Source organism: Pteropus alecto, unplaced genomic scaffold (genome assembly GCF_000325575.1).
Source record: "Pteropus alecto unplaced genomic scaffold, ASM32557v1 scaffold52, whole genome shotgun sequence".
Classification (NCBI taxonomy): domain Eukaryota; kingdom Metazoa; phylum Chordata; class Mammalia; order Chiroptera; family Pteropodidae; genus Pteropus; species Pteropus alecto.
This window is the reverse complement of record NW_006433941.1, coordinates 5,047,960-5,063,162: the sequence shown is the minus strand read 5'-3', so window position 1 is coordinate 5,063,162 and position 15,203 is coordinate 5,047,960. Positions and strand designations below refer to the sequence as shown.

The window sequence follows — 15,203 nt, the reverse complement described above, 5'->3', positions numbered from 1 at the left end:
AAAAAAAAAAAAGACTCAAGGGCCAACAGATGACAGAGGAATAGTTAATCATGCTGAAGAGAGGGAGGGGAAGGGTTTATAAAAGCTAAGGAAGGACCCGGTAAAATGGAAGAGCAGCAATTTGGAGGAGGAGGAGAGGAGCCTCACAGGCAGTAGGAACTGGCTAAGCAGAGATCTGAGGGCCTGCCAGGGCTGAGATGGAAATGCTAGGTGAAGGGAAGCAGTGAGAGGAGGCCAGCTGGGGAGAGTCCTTTCATTTTCTGTAAGGAGTCGGGTTTTCTGCAGGAGCCAATGGAAGGGGCTTTCCAACAGGAGTGACAACAGTATTTATGTTTGAGACAGATCACTCTGGCAACAGCGTGAGGGCTGTACTGGAGTGCAGAGACGACAAGCAGGAAGCAGGGGCAGGTTATCAAAAGTGCTCAGTGAAAAAGGGAGACAGGACAGCACTTGGTCAAGGGCATGGTTTTGAATTTGATGCACTAGGGGTCAGTCCTAGGTCATTTGACCCTGGGCAGATTTCTTAACCTCTGAATTTCAGTTTAGTCATCTATAAAATAGGCAAAATAGTCATATCTCCTCAACAGAATGGTTAAAAAGATAAAATGAATTAGTGCTATAAAGCACAAAACAGGAAATCTGGCACATGTTGAGTGTGCAATAAATATGAACTACAATTCTTGACACATGCATATGTGGACTGGGCCTCCAGAAAGACTGAATTCACGTGGGGAAGGCAAAAGGGAAGATGACTGTCTCCAAGGCTTTTACAACAGCCTTCAGACAGAGAATGCAGAGGCTACCCTAAGTCCCTCCTAGAGTGTGGGCAGACGAGACCATCACCGGGCTGTTTATCAGGCACCAATCAGCCTACCAGACCAGCCAGGGATCACAGGCATCACCATGAACCAGTCTAAAAAAGAAGGTCTCCTTTCTGCCTCAAAGAGCAATTATAAAATTCCAAGCCTGGAGAAAACATTCCAAAAGTTCCCCAGGGCTCATACCTGCTGTGCTCAGCAAAGCCAGAGTGCTTTGACTAACTCCTGCCAAGATCTGTCTTTCAGAACTAGGTAAAGAGAAACACTCTCCTTGCCACCATCATAGCTTTTGTAGTATTCAAAGGCATTTGTGGGGAGCAGTTAAAAGCAGCCCATCAGAGTAAGACTCAAATATTAGCTGGTTTTCCCATCCAGAGGCCAAGTCTTAGAAAGAATAGCAAATAAGAATAAAAAACACCCACGTTAAAACAACGAAGTTAAATTCTTATTCTTAATACTTAAAAAAATAATAATAATACCCACTGCTGGGAGGGTTACAGTGAAACCAGAACATTGCATTATTGAAGGTAGCATACATTAAGAACCCTTTGAAAAAACAACTTGGGCAATAGATATCAAATGTCATGCCATAAAAGGTTCTTATCCTTTAACTTAATAATTTCTTTGGAACTCAGCTTAAAAAATTCTTGCTAAGAAAAAAATTACCCAACCCGGCAATTCCATTCACAGGTATACATACCCAAGAGACATGAAAACATATGTCCACACAAAAACTTGTACACGAATGCTTGTAGCAGCATTATTCTAATAGCGAAAAAGTTGAAACAACCAAATGTCCATCAACTAATGAATAGATAAACAAAATATGGTACATCCATACAATGGAATAGTATTTGGCAATAAAAAGGAGTGAAATTCTGACACATGTGGCAACATGGATGAACTTTGAAAACATATGCCAAGTGAAACCAGCCAAACACAAAAGGACAAGTACTGCATGAATGTACTTATGCTAGGTATACAAAGTAGTCAGATTCATAGTGACAGAAAGTAGAAGGGTCTTGACAGGGGCTGGGGGAAGAGAGTTGGGAATTAGTGTTGAATGGGTGAGGAATTTCAGTTTGGGAAGACGAAAAAGTTCCAGAGGTGGATAGTGGTGATGGTTGTACAACTTTTGGATGTACTTAATGCCACTGAACTATACACTTAAAAATAGCTAAAATGGTAATTTTTGTTATGTATGTTTTATCACAATATTTTAAATGGGAAAAAAAGATCATAGGTTTATGATTCTATTAATAGAAAATGTCCAGATTGGACAAATCTATAGAGACAAAGTAGATTAGTGGTTGCCTAGGTGATTGCTAATGAGTATGGGGTGATAAAAATGTTCTAAAATTGACTGTAGTGATGGTTGCATAACTCTGTGAATATACTACACTTTAAATGGACGAATTACATCTCAATAAAGCTATTTAAAAAAGGGGAAAAACTATACACATGTTCAATATAGTATTATTTAAAATTCTTAAAACTTCTCAAATATGAAATAGAAAAGTGATGCCTAAGTAAATTATGGTATAGATATCAACTCAACTGAATATTATATAGCCATTATAAATTATCATTATTAAAACATATAGAAACATTTTGTAATGATGTAAAAACAAACAAGACCTAAAACTGTCTTTTTTTTTAAAAAAAAGATGCATATGGATAATACCTGGAAGAGAAATATAAAAAAGTGAAAATAATCAATGTGTTGAAGTATTTGTTTTAGAGGCAAATCCTTAAAAATTTGTTATTGTTTTATTAAGAAGGAAAGGGTATATTATATTATAAAAACCAGGAATAAAATATAAAACTCAAAATCAAAGCTAAAATCCAGTTATTTAATTCTTTCATCAAAAATAGCTAGGCATAGGGCATAAGGCTGTACTGAACATAAGTAAACCTTTTGACTATAAAGACTATTTTCCATAAGGATAAAAGCCTTCTAACCCCAATATCTTTGAAAATGCATTTTTATCCTAACCAGGCTTTACTATTAACTCCTCTGTGTCCTGGTGTGGGTTACACCCATGATTTGTTTTTTTGCCACCTGATAGAGTAGCCAGCTAATCAAAGAGGACTAAACTGAGAGCCAGTCCAGGCTGCCGCAGGGGGAGATGCAGATGTAATATACATATGTGATTTGCATTCCAAAGCCACAAACAACAGAGTTGTGAATCATCTGGGAATTTACTCCTATCCATCAACAGAAAGATTAGGAATATCAACAGCAAGAACAAACAGGGAGATTACATTTAAATACAACCATATTTAAATAGGAAAAAGAGACCCAACACAAGCATATATTTCTACTTGTACAATATTTGGAGCTAATAGACTTATCATACACAGGTTGTATAACTTATTAATGACAATGTGACTTTAAACAGTAGTTCTAGCTGGGCCACCTTGAACAATACCAAACAAAACTTGCTAAGGTAAACATGCAAATAAGATTATTAAAATCCAGTGGGAATGCACATTTTCCTAGCATCTTGGTATTTTTACTGTAGAAAAACCATAGTTTCTATCCAGCTTCTTCAGCACTGAAGAAACAGCATCATGATACTTCATTCTTCAATGAAGTGGAATCAAAAGGGAGGAGTGTGATATTTTCCGTATGTTGCACCAAGTCAAACAGTGTGTGGATATACTGGCCCAGTACCCAAGGAAATCTGAGTAATGAGTGGACAGTATCCACTACCTCCTGCAGCATAAACCACAGAGGGCAAGTAGCAGAGGCCCCAGATAGAGTCCTCCCTCTCTCCTTCCCTCTCTGAGGCCAGGACCTGCAGGTAGAGCACCCTTCTCTGTAAAGAATTCCCAACCTAGGGATGATGTGCTAATGAAACCATCCCTAGAGAACACAATGGTACAAACAACCAGCCTCCTGAGGATGGCCACAGAAAACACTGGAAATCTTAAACTTTAGTTAGATGACTAGATATTTTATCATATTAAGAATTACAATTAATTTTTTAGATGTGATAATGAAGCTATGGTTATACTTTTTAAAGGATTCCTTATCCTTTAGAAATACACACTTGGATATTTATAGATGAAATTATATGATGTCTGGGGTTTATTAAAAAATAAACTAGGATAGAAGTGCATGGCACTGTAGATGAACTAAAGCTGCCATGAGTTTGGATAATTGTTGAAACTCGCTGATAAAAAATGAGAGTTCATCACAGCAATCTTTCTCCTTTTGATTATGTTTGATATTTTCCATAATAAAAAGAAAAAAGGCATTCAGTAGGAAAGGAGTAAAACCATTCATAACTTTGACCCGGTAGTATGCTCCTAAGGAAATAAGTTAGGTGGAAGGGGAGAGCAAAGATGTGTATTTGGGAAAAATTCTGTTGAGCCCAACAAATGAGAGGATGGCTAAGCAACCAGGGCTCATTGATGGCAAAAAAAAAAAAAAAGCTCTATGGCTTTAAAAAATGATAAATACTTTGGCCAAATCACTAGGTGGGAATTGGTATAGGAATGCTAAGTAAAAAACTGGCAGCATAAAACATTATGTGCATACCAATCACCACAAGGTAAAAAATGCATGCTTACATAATGAAAAGGGTCAAAAGAGAACACAGGAGACTACATTCTTCCTTTAACTCTCAGCTACACTGCCTCCTCTCAGCAAGGCCCTGACCGCCCTTGCGTGCGCATGCATATACCAGCTGAATTAATTATGCTCTTCTGGGACCCACAGTCCTTGATTGCTGATTCTCCTACAGCCCCTACTGCAGTGTAATAGCTCTTCATGAACCGGCCTTCTCAGACGGATAAGAATTCTACCAGCACATAGTAGGTATTCAACAAAAGCTTGTTAAACAAAATAGAATATAAATAGCTGTCGTCAATGTCTTAGGTTTTGTTTTGCTTTTTTCTGTAGAGCTATTCATACCCACTGCAGCCATTCAGGAAAGACATTCCTCAGTGATTACCAGAGAACAATGCTTCCATTTCTGATTCACAAAGTGTTTTTGCAATCGTGGGCTTGGGAAGAGAGCAAGGCAAAATAAAATCAAACGACTTCCAGTCCAGATCCTCACTGGACCACAGAAAAATCTAATTTTGTTTTGGGAGCTTGTTATTGCTATGGTTCCTAATACCAAGTCTGGAGATATTCCCCAAGTACAGCTTGGAGAATGGGCCTTTACTTGGCCACTTGAAAGGGAAAAACACTGCATGGCTGCTCTCAGTGGCTGGCATAGCGGTAAAGGGCAAGAACAAAGAGTGCAGCTGGGAAACATAAAAGCTGGACAGCTCCGAGCTGGGAAGACAAGAACTGCCCATCCACACTGGAAACTGCACTTGAGTTTAAAGGGCTTCTGCAGGTGGCTGCACAGCCAGTGCCACCATCCTCCAGTGCTGATCTCCCATACTGGATGTTTGGATCTCTGGATGTCTCTGTGTCCCTGCTGCTTAGAGCTGCTTTGAGCAGCAGGCTTTGCAGGAAGTGGTTTGATATGGATATTCAAGAATGTCAGAAAGAAAGCCAGAGAAGGTCATTTTTTAGAGGAATGGTTCTTAACTCTTTTTGGATAAAATGTTAAAGGAAGAATATATTCCTTTTGAGAATCCAGTAAGACCTTTCCAGAAAAGTGCACACACACACAATTCTGCACACACTTTCAAAAGGTTCTCCATGAACCCCTGACCTGTGTCAGATACTATTCTTACCCTAGAACATCTCAGGTGCTTTAGTTGCTGCTACTAATAAGAATACTTTAAAGGCTAAAAACAACATGAATTTTCACAGCAGCAATGCAGCTGCAATACGTGAGGTGCCAACAGAAAATGATATGCAGTGGCTCTCAGGGGAGGACCCCGTGAATTCATGAAGACTACCAGCATAGAAACAGAGCCCATGTTTGAGTACGCAGAGGGAGGCAAGTGCACCCTACCGAAGACACCCTGCTCTGGGTCTTCAGAAGCGGGACCGCCAAGTTTGACATCCTCAAGACCATCAGACCATGAGGCAGCTTCTTCTTGTTGGTCTGGGATGCTGACAGTCTACTCATCATGCAGAGTCATTTTATTGAGGGTTGCATTAAATAATCCAGAAAGTGGGATATAGAGAATTGCTGACTTAGAAACTTTAGTCCATTTTCCTGGTAAGAGCCAAAAAAAGTGGTCTAGGTGGTCCTAGAAAATGACCAAATCAGAGACCACTGTGAAAATGAAAGAAAAGGTAGTCTGGGCATGTGAAGGACATGATTTCAAACTTAGTAGGAGCGAGGAGGGCTTCAGAGAGCCCCCATAGCAGACGCACACCTGGCAGGCCCTTCCACAACTCCAGGGATTCCCAGAAACTAATTCCATCCCTTATTCAAGAGATAAAATGCCCTTCCCGGCAGTCTCTTGCAAGCAGTTCATCAATATGCCAAAAAAAAGCTTTGATCATATCACTGCCCTGTTCCAGCCCCTTATTGCCTCTCCCTATGGTAGTGCAAGAGTCAAAGTTTCTTCTATAAAGCAGTAAAATATATTTAAAAGATATCCTACCTACTTCCAAAAGGAATTTATGGAAGTTTTTAATAATAATTTGTACCCAAGGCAAATAAAATAAAGTAAAAGGTAGACTAGAAAATACACGAAATAAAAGGTGAAATTTTTTTTTACTGAGAACCAGGGCGATAAGATAGTTAGTACAATTGGACATTAAATCAAGCCTGGGCTTCGCAGTAGCCTTGGCAAAGAGGAAAAGACAATGAGTTCCACAGTCCTCGCTTTCTGATTAAAAGCAGACTAAAAGACATCGCACTAGGAGGGGGAGAAATTTTTTTTCCTGAGGCTAAGTTTTAAGATGAATTTATTGCGGTCGTTCTTATATTAAGGAATAATGAACAGCACAATAGATAACATCTTCAAACAGTTTTACATAAAATGCAAAATGTTCTTCCTATAACTTAGCCCAACATTGAGTACCCTTCACAATGTCTCAGTTACTTTCCCAGCTTCATTTCCTTCTTCCTGCCCTTCTCCATCCTCACGAGGAAATACACATTTCAATCTAACCAGAGTCCTCCTTATTCTCAGAGCATACTCCAGCCTTCTCATACTTATCTTTAATTACCCTAAACTCTTTAAATATACTGCCTCTTCTACAAAGATTTCCTCAATTCTCCCATTCAAAAGAGGTTTCCTTCTACCATACTTTCCAAGTCCCTGCCACCACACCAGGGCTGAGCACCATGGAGGCAAAATCACACAGAGGTTCAGGATATTTGGAGTCAGGCTGACCTGAACTCAAACTTGATTCTGCTGTTTACTGGCTATGTGACCCTGAGCAAGTAACAAAATCTTTCAGACCCTCAGTTTCTACATATATATAACAGTAATAATAATACCTATACCTTGCAAAGCTTTTGTAAGAATTAAGTAAACATCTTTAAAGGCCTGGCACAGGACCAGACACATAACAACCCTCAGGAGAAATAAGAGTGGCAATATCTGCTATTGTAGAGACTTGGATATCTATCTTCTCTCCCCCACAAGAAAAGGAGCTCCTTGAAGGCAATTTAGTAAAGTATCTCTCAGAATGCTTTACACACAGGAGGACCGCAATAACAGAGTGAAGTCTGAAAGTCTGACTATGTGGATTTACGTAAGAGATCCTGACATGCAGTGGCTTCATGCCAGACCCCAGTCTGGCACACAGAACTCCTAACTCCCAGGCCACACTTTATCAAGACAATCCTGCCAGCCCCTTGAGGGTCTCAAGTACACTGACCTCCTATTTCACACAGTAAAGATCCCCTTCCCCACAGAAAGTCAATGTTATCATACAGGTCTCCAAATACCCACGCAAATCACATCATTACAACCTGAGGTGGCCACCTTACCCAAAGATCCTATTCTAGGCAAGCCGGTGTGTATTTAATTGTTATGAATATATAGCACTGACCAATGCCTTTGTGAACTACAGATAAAATCTATCAGCCCTTGATGGCTAATTTGGTATAACATGAATACTGCAGAGTTCTAATAACTCACAGGAGACTACTTTAGCACTTATGAGCTATATGTCTTCCATACTCATAAAACAACCATAATCACCTTTCATGGGTGAGATGTTCTAGTAATTCTTAAGTGACTTAACCCTAGAAAGTCTATGAAAAAAACTAATTTCAAAGAACTTTTGTTTCACAGCTTTTAATTGTTCCCTTCTCCATATCAGGTCCCCGTAGTCCTGAGGGCATGCAGGCCAGAGGCAGCCCCAGGAGTAGGAGGTGGGAGCAGAAGAGGAGCAGGTCTGTGGTCCAAGTGTCCCCAGTGTTGTACTCACTGAGAAGTGGGAGGAGGAGACAGCAAGGACAGGCCCAGTTCCTTCTCTTGTCTCCTAGGAGCAAGAGCATCCAAAGAGGAACAAGCAGAAAAAAATCTCAACATGGAAAATGCCAACAAGGAAAATGAAAAAAAGGACGAAAAGAAGCAAGATGCTAATAAAGGAGAGCCCTTGGCCTTCCCTTTGGAAGCTGGTGAATACTGTGCTTAGAGGAAATCGTAGGCGGTTCCGTGTTAGGCAACCCATCCTGCAGTATAGACGGGATATGATTCAGAGGCTTGGAGAGCCACAAGCAAGGATGGGAGAGAAGAGTATGGAAAGGCTTGGGGAGGAGATGAAACAACTCATGCAAGAGCTGAGGGAAAAGCAGTTGAGTCATAGTCTGCAGGCAGTTAGCACTGACCCCCTCACTAGGACTATCATGATGAGTTTTGCCATATGCTTGAATGCTGATGTTTTCCCTGAAGTTAATAGGAAGACACACCTGCTTCCTAGACTTCCATGTTTATGATGTACCTTCGTTGTAAACCTTTTGGTGTTACTTTTCCTCATGGGTCTCCTATTACCAGCTTCTAATAAAATGCTGTGTTTTGACTGAATATGTAAGTTTCTGTCAGCAGGAGAGTTTTACCTATTGCATGGAAAGATGCTCATTACATACTGTGAAGTTAATAAAGCGATTTTAAAAAGCCAACAAACAAACAAACAAACAAAACCCTACTTTTGTTTCAAAAGCAGAAGACAAGACCAAGAACTTATGAACCTGCTTTTTAACAAACACGCCAGAAAACATAGATCTCTTCATTTCTTAGGGATACATGCATTGCAGTGATGCTGTCCCTGGACAGTGATGTAAACCTGTGCCAAAACAGTTTTGAATCTTCTATTTTGGAGTTCCCTTCAGAAGTAGCATGGCTGTGTTGTGGGAGGAAAAGCCAGGCCTCCCTGGGGTGGGAGGGTGCGGGGTGCACTTTGGAACTAGACAGTATTGGATGCAAATATCACTTAGAGATGTTGAGTAAAGTTGTTTAACCTACTTGGGCCTCATGTTCTCATATACAAAACAGGGATAATAATATTAATGCACATGGAAATGATTCTCACATTTTATTGTGCATTAGAATCATCTGGAGAGTTTGTTTAAAATACTTTGGGGTGAGTCCCATCCCCAAAGATTTTGTTTCAGTGAGTCTGATGTGGGGCCCAGAAATCTGTGTGGATTTAAATTATTTTTCATTTTTAATTACACAATATGTAAATACATTTCCCCCTTGTAAAATATTAAAACATTGCCTTATCAGTTATGATTGCATTCAGCTGCAAGCAATTAAAAAACCTAACAGTCACTTAAACAGATGGGTTATTTTTCTCATGGAACAAGAAGAATGCTAAAGGCAGGCAGTGCAGAATTGGAACAGCCGCTCAAGGATTACATGAAGGATCCAGGATCTTGTTGTCTTGCTCTGTCATCATTGGCCTGTGGCTTCTATCCCTATAACTGGAACGCTGCTTCAGCAGACAGAGTCCATGAAACAGGCGGGAAGAAGGCACAAGGACCAAAGGGTTTTGCCATTTTATTTATGAAGAGGTGCTTTCCCTAGTGGCTTATGCCTCCATCTCATAGGCCAGAACTGTGTCCTATGGTCACTCCTAGCTACAAGGGAGATTGTGTAAGAGAATTTTTTAGCTGGGCACATAGCCGCCCCAAACAAAATTAAGGAGAAATGAGGCACAGGTATTGGATAGGAAATGAGCAGTGTCTACTACAATTACAGATAAGTTCATGCCCCATTAGACCTTCTCTCCCCCGTACCCTTATTAATCTGGGCCTCATGGGCATTTTTATCAAGCTTCTCAGCAGATTCTGATGTTCACCTCAGTCCCTAAGGTTTGAGGACCAGTGCCACACTTATAATGCTCATGCAGCAGTTACATCTGGCTTTCAAGTGTTCAGCCTAGTGGAGCCATTATAGTTGTCCAATCAACTACAAGTTACCTAGAAAAACTTAATCGTATTTGCTATAGCCACATCTCAAGTTTGGTCTCGTCAGCATATGACTCTGGGGTGTGAAAAATTATTGGCTTGTTTTAAAAATCAAAGCTACACTTCAAAAGATGATGATTTGCTACCTATGACAATATTTAAAGAATGTGATTTGGGCCCCAAAACCTGAAGCCATAAGACTCTAATTGAGATGACAGCATTATCCCACAAGGTGACATACTGCCTAGAATGGCTTGCTTGCACTCTGCAGACATATTTGGCTACTGGCTAAGCGAAAAGAATGTGTTGGTGGGCAAGTGTTCATCACACTGAAGTGGAGGGAAAAATCAAGATAAAAATAGTACATATTTTTATATTAAAAAGTATACACCTATGCAAAAAAGAAAAGCCTGGAAAGCTAATCCCAATATGATAACAGTGGTAAATAGCTTAGAGGTGAGAGTAATTACATCTTATTTCATTTTGGCTTTGTTGAAAAAGGAGGGTAACTTTCCAAAATTTTCTACAAAATACATAAAACCAGTTTATAATTAAAAAAAATTTGTTGACCTATACATTTGTCATCAGGAATCGTATAATAATTTTTGGAAGGCTTCTGGTAGGTCAGCTCATCCAACCTTATGCCATATCTTATCTGGTCTTTGTGTAAAATTAAATGGCAACTAAGGAGGACTTCGGCTAAAGCAAAGGCATAACCATGTATGTAGGGCACCATGACAAGGCTGCCAGCTACAAAGGCAGCATTTTTAAAATCTGAAACCATCCAGATTTAGCAGAGGAAAACACTCTCAAATGAAACGCAGGCTCAAGGTCCCTGTGATTTCCTAATTGAGAAGCTGCAAAGAGAAATGTGGGTTCATTACTCAGCCACCATACTGTACTCAGCTACCCCGCACATAGCAATTAGGCTGGAACTCAGGGTGCCATGTGCACTGCATACAAAGCCACCCTCTGAGAGGAACCAAAATGCACAAGACCTTGCAGCATGGCAAGCAGCCAACTATCAAGAAAACTTTTTCCAACCAGAGTACATTTTTGGCAAACCCCTGCCTGCACTTACTTCAGGAAGCCTATGTGGCTATCAAATAAGCAAGCTAATAAATGTATTAATAGGCAAGATCTACAAGCTGGATGCTGTTAATTTTGGGGAGGCAGCTGAACTGTGAGTCAGGTCTGGGGACGTAACTTTATACCAAAGACTCTATTCTTTACTCATCTTTTTCACTCTAGCAAATGCTTATGGCCTGCTTTCAATAAACAGCTTTGGCTGAGCTTCTTCTAAAACGAAGCTGCCTCAGGTCAAGAGTAGGTAAATGCTATGCTCACTTCCCATGACCACATCAAAATTACAACTAAATTATAGAATAACTACCCTTGTGAACCACCTGAAGACTAGCTGAACAGAACTCCTATAGCTAAGGATGTAAAAAAGAAGCCACATCGAGACTGGTAAGAGAGGAAAAGATGCAAAATACAGTCTCACACCCATGTTTGGTAGTTAAGAATCAAGAAGGATATTATCATTGCAGAGGTTCCAGCTCCACTCCAGGCTCCTCAGCCTGGGCCATCAGTGCCTGGAAGAGGGGTCCCCATAACACCTGGCTATGAAAACTATCAGGGATTCTATCTGGTGAAACAAAGGGCTTCTGTAGACCCAGGTGTCCTTTTAAAGGGTCACAGCACAGACTCACTCACAAACACTTGCCCTAAGCTCCAGAGAAGGGACAGCAATTTGAAAAGCACCAGGGACTAATGGGGAAGAATTGAATTGTTTGGATTCAGGGTGAGGGCTGAAGAGGCAGCTCTCTCCTGGACTAAAATGCTGGCAGGCACCATTGTTCCTTTATTGAGGAACACACATAGTCTGCAAGTGCAGGTGGGAGCCAAATCTGAATCTCCATCAACCTGGCTAACACCACTCTTGCTCCACCCTGGTGATTCCCTTAGATCTTACCCCCACCCAATTCATGCACCCTGCCCAAACTTCTTTCAAAGTCTAGTACACACAAGCAGCCAGCCTGAACCTGCATTGCAGACTTTTCTAAAATCTCTCAAAGGTTCACAACCCCAAACAAGCAGCAGCTGGCCTTGGCATACCCTGTATCTCTTGCTAAGTGGCCCCAAGCCCAGCACTAATAGCAATTGGCTTCTTTTTGCAGCATAACCACTCTCAGGTGCCGCCAAGCTCAACATAGGCAGCTACCAACTACAGATCACTTTGTAGCTCCTACCAAGAGGCCCCAAGCTGGACATGGGCTGCAGCTGACCTTGGCCTGCACTAGAGCCCCTCTCAAGAGGCCCCAGAACAAACACACTTGGTGGCCGGCTTCAGACCACACAAGAGCACCACCTGATTAGTGCCACAAATGACACACGCAAAGGGCGGACTTGGCAGACACCAGAGTCCCACTAAAGCAAATCCTGCTTCATGGATTCAGCCCCTGCACAATTGCTTATCCACTGAAGTCACAGCCAGTCCTCACAGCCAGTCAGCTTGAGAGTCAATCCCAGCCACTGATGTGCCAACAACAATCACGGCTCAACCACAACAAGAGAGCACACACAACTCACACAAGGGACATCCCTGGAGCACCCAGCTCGGGTGAACAGAGAGACTGCCATTGGGCCCTGCAGGACACCTAGGACATAAGGCCACTCTGATAAAACTGGGAGAAACAGCAGATATACCTAATACATAGGAACAAACAGAGAAAGGCAGACAAAAGGAGGGGACAGAGAAATATGAAAGAACAGGACAAAACTCCAGAAAAAGAACTCAATGAAATGGAGGCAAGCAATCCATCAGATGTGAATTCAAAACATTGGTTATTAGAATGCTCGATGAACTTTGGGGAAGAACAGATGATCTCAGTAAGAACTTCAACAAAGAGATAGGAAACAAAAAAGAAACAGTCAGAAATGAAAAATACAAAAACTGAAATGAAGAATACATTAGATGGAATCGACAGCAGATTAATGAAGCAGAGGATCGAATCAGCGATTTGGAAGAAAAGGTAGCGATAAATACCCAATCGGAACAGCAAAAATAAAAAAGAATCCCCCCCCTGCCCAAATGAGGATAGTTTGAGGGACCTCTAGGACAACAACCAGTGTAACAACATTCACATCATAGGAGTACCAGAAGGCAAAGTGAGAGAGCAAGGTATTGAGAACCTATTCAGAGAAATAATGACTGAAAACTTCTCTAACCTGGTGAAGGAAATAGACATACAAGTCCAAGAAGCACAGAGTCCCAAAAAAGATGAACCCAAACAGAGCCACACCAAGACACATTATAATTCAAATGCAAAGGCTGAAGACAAAGAGAGAATCCTAAAAGCAGCAAAGGAAAGGCAGCTAGTTACCTAAAAAGGAGCTCCCACAAGACTGTCAACTGATTTTTCAACAGAAACTTTACAGGCCAGAAGAGACTGGCGCAAATACTCAAAGTGTTGAAAAGCAAGGACCTACAACCAAGACTATTCTACCTAGCAAGGCTGCCATTTAGAATCGAAAGAGAGATAAAGAGCTTCTCAGTAAGAAAAAGGTGAAGGAGTTCATCATCACCAAACCAGTATTACAAGAAATGTTAAAGGGACTTGAAGAAGAAAGAGAAAGGGGAGGAGGAGAAAGGGGAGGAGAAAGGGAAGGAGAAAGGGGAGGAGAAGGAGAAATATATATTAAGAAAATATCATAAAGAAAAAAAGTTTCACTGAAATAGACAAGCACATAACAAAAATACTAGATCAATCATCAAGTAAAGCTAGTACAAAGGTTAAAAGGCAAAAGTAAGAAGATTATGTGTAATTACAACAGTAAATTAAGGAATACACACCAACCCACACGTGAACAACGTAAAAAATAATGGCAAAAAATAAACTTGGAGGAGTGAGTAAAAACGGTAGTGATTTTTTAATGTGTTTGAACTTAAGCAATAATCAACTTAAAATAGACTGTTATAACACAGCTTGGTAGATATGATGCACATCGTCCACAAACCAAAAATCTATAAGAGATATACAAGAAATAGAGAAAGGATTCCAAACACAACACTATAGAAAGTCATCAACATACAAGAAAAGAGAACAAGAGAATAAGGAACAGAGAATTACGAAAACAATAAATAAAATGGCAATTACTACATGCCTACCAATAATTACTTTAAATGAATTAAATGCTCTAATCAAAGATGAATGGATAGAGAACTGGTGTGTGTGTGTGTGTGTGTGTGTGTGTGTGTGTGTGTGTGTGTGTATGAATATTACTCGGCCATAAAAAAGAATGAATCTTATCATTGCAACAAGATGATGGACCTCAAGTAAGTGAAATAAGTCAGACAGAGAAGGACAAATGCTATATGATTTCAATTGTGTGTGGAATCTAAAAACACAAAATAAATGAACAAACAAGATAGAAAAAACTCGTGGATATGGAAAACAAACTGATGGTTGCCAGATGGAAGGAGGGTTGGAAGACTGAATGAGAGGGGTGAAGGGATTAAGAGGTACAAATTGGCAGTTATAGAATAGCCATAGGAATATTGAGTCATTAATATTGTAGAAGCTATGTATGGTGTCAAGTGGGTACAAGACTTATGGGAGGATCACTTCAAAAATTATATAAACGTCTAACCACAATGCTGTATACCTGAAATTAACATAATATTGAATGTAAACTGTAATTGAAAAATGAAAAATAAATTTAAAAAATAAAATAAAGCTGCTCCAATCACCAAAAACCACCTGATTTAAATTAAGTTGCTGCCCTCTGAGCCTCTTCCTCTAAATCTGATAGCAGAAAAGTGACCTCCACAGCCACTCCTACTATTCTTTCTGGTCAGTAGGCCCAGAGCTTGTTGAGTTGTGCTTTCTAAGGCTCTGGTCATGGTGCTTTAGAAGGACTGGAGAGAGCAGAGGTTAAAGGGATCCAGGGTATCACCTCACCTTGCCTGGTCTCCAAAGGCTCCAATGCAAAGCTGACTTATGTGTCTGACCACACCATTTCTAAAGTCTGCAATGATGGTGCCTCAATGCTCCAAGAGCCTTTAGGACATAGAATCAAGTCACAAATG

General features: G+C 40.5%; 1 protein-coding gene and 1 pseudogene across 8 annotated transcripts in view; one reads left to right on the top strand and one right to left on the bottom strand.

Moving 5' to 3' along the window:
- TOM1L2 (target of myb1 like 2 membrane trafficking protein) overlaps positions 1-15,203 on the bottom strand; it is a 127,760-nt gene that overhangs the window by 70,829 nt on the left and 41,728 nt on the right. The window lies entirely within an intron of this gene.
- LOC102891357 lies at positions 5,677-8,580 on the top strand (annotated as a pseudogene).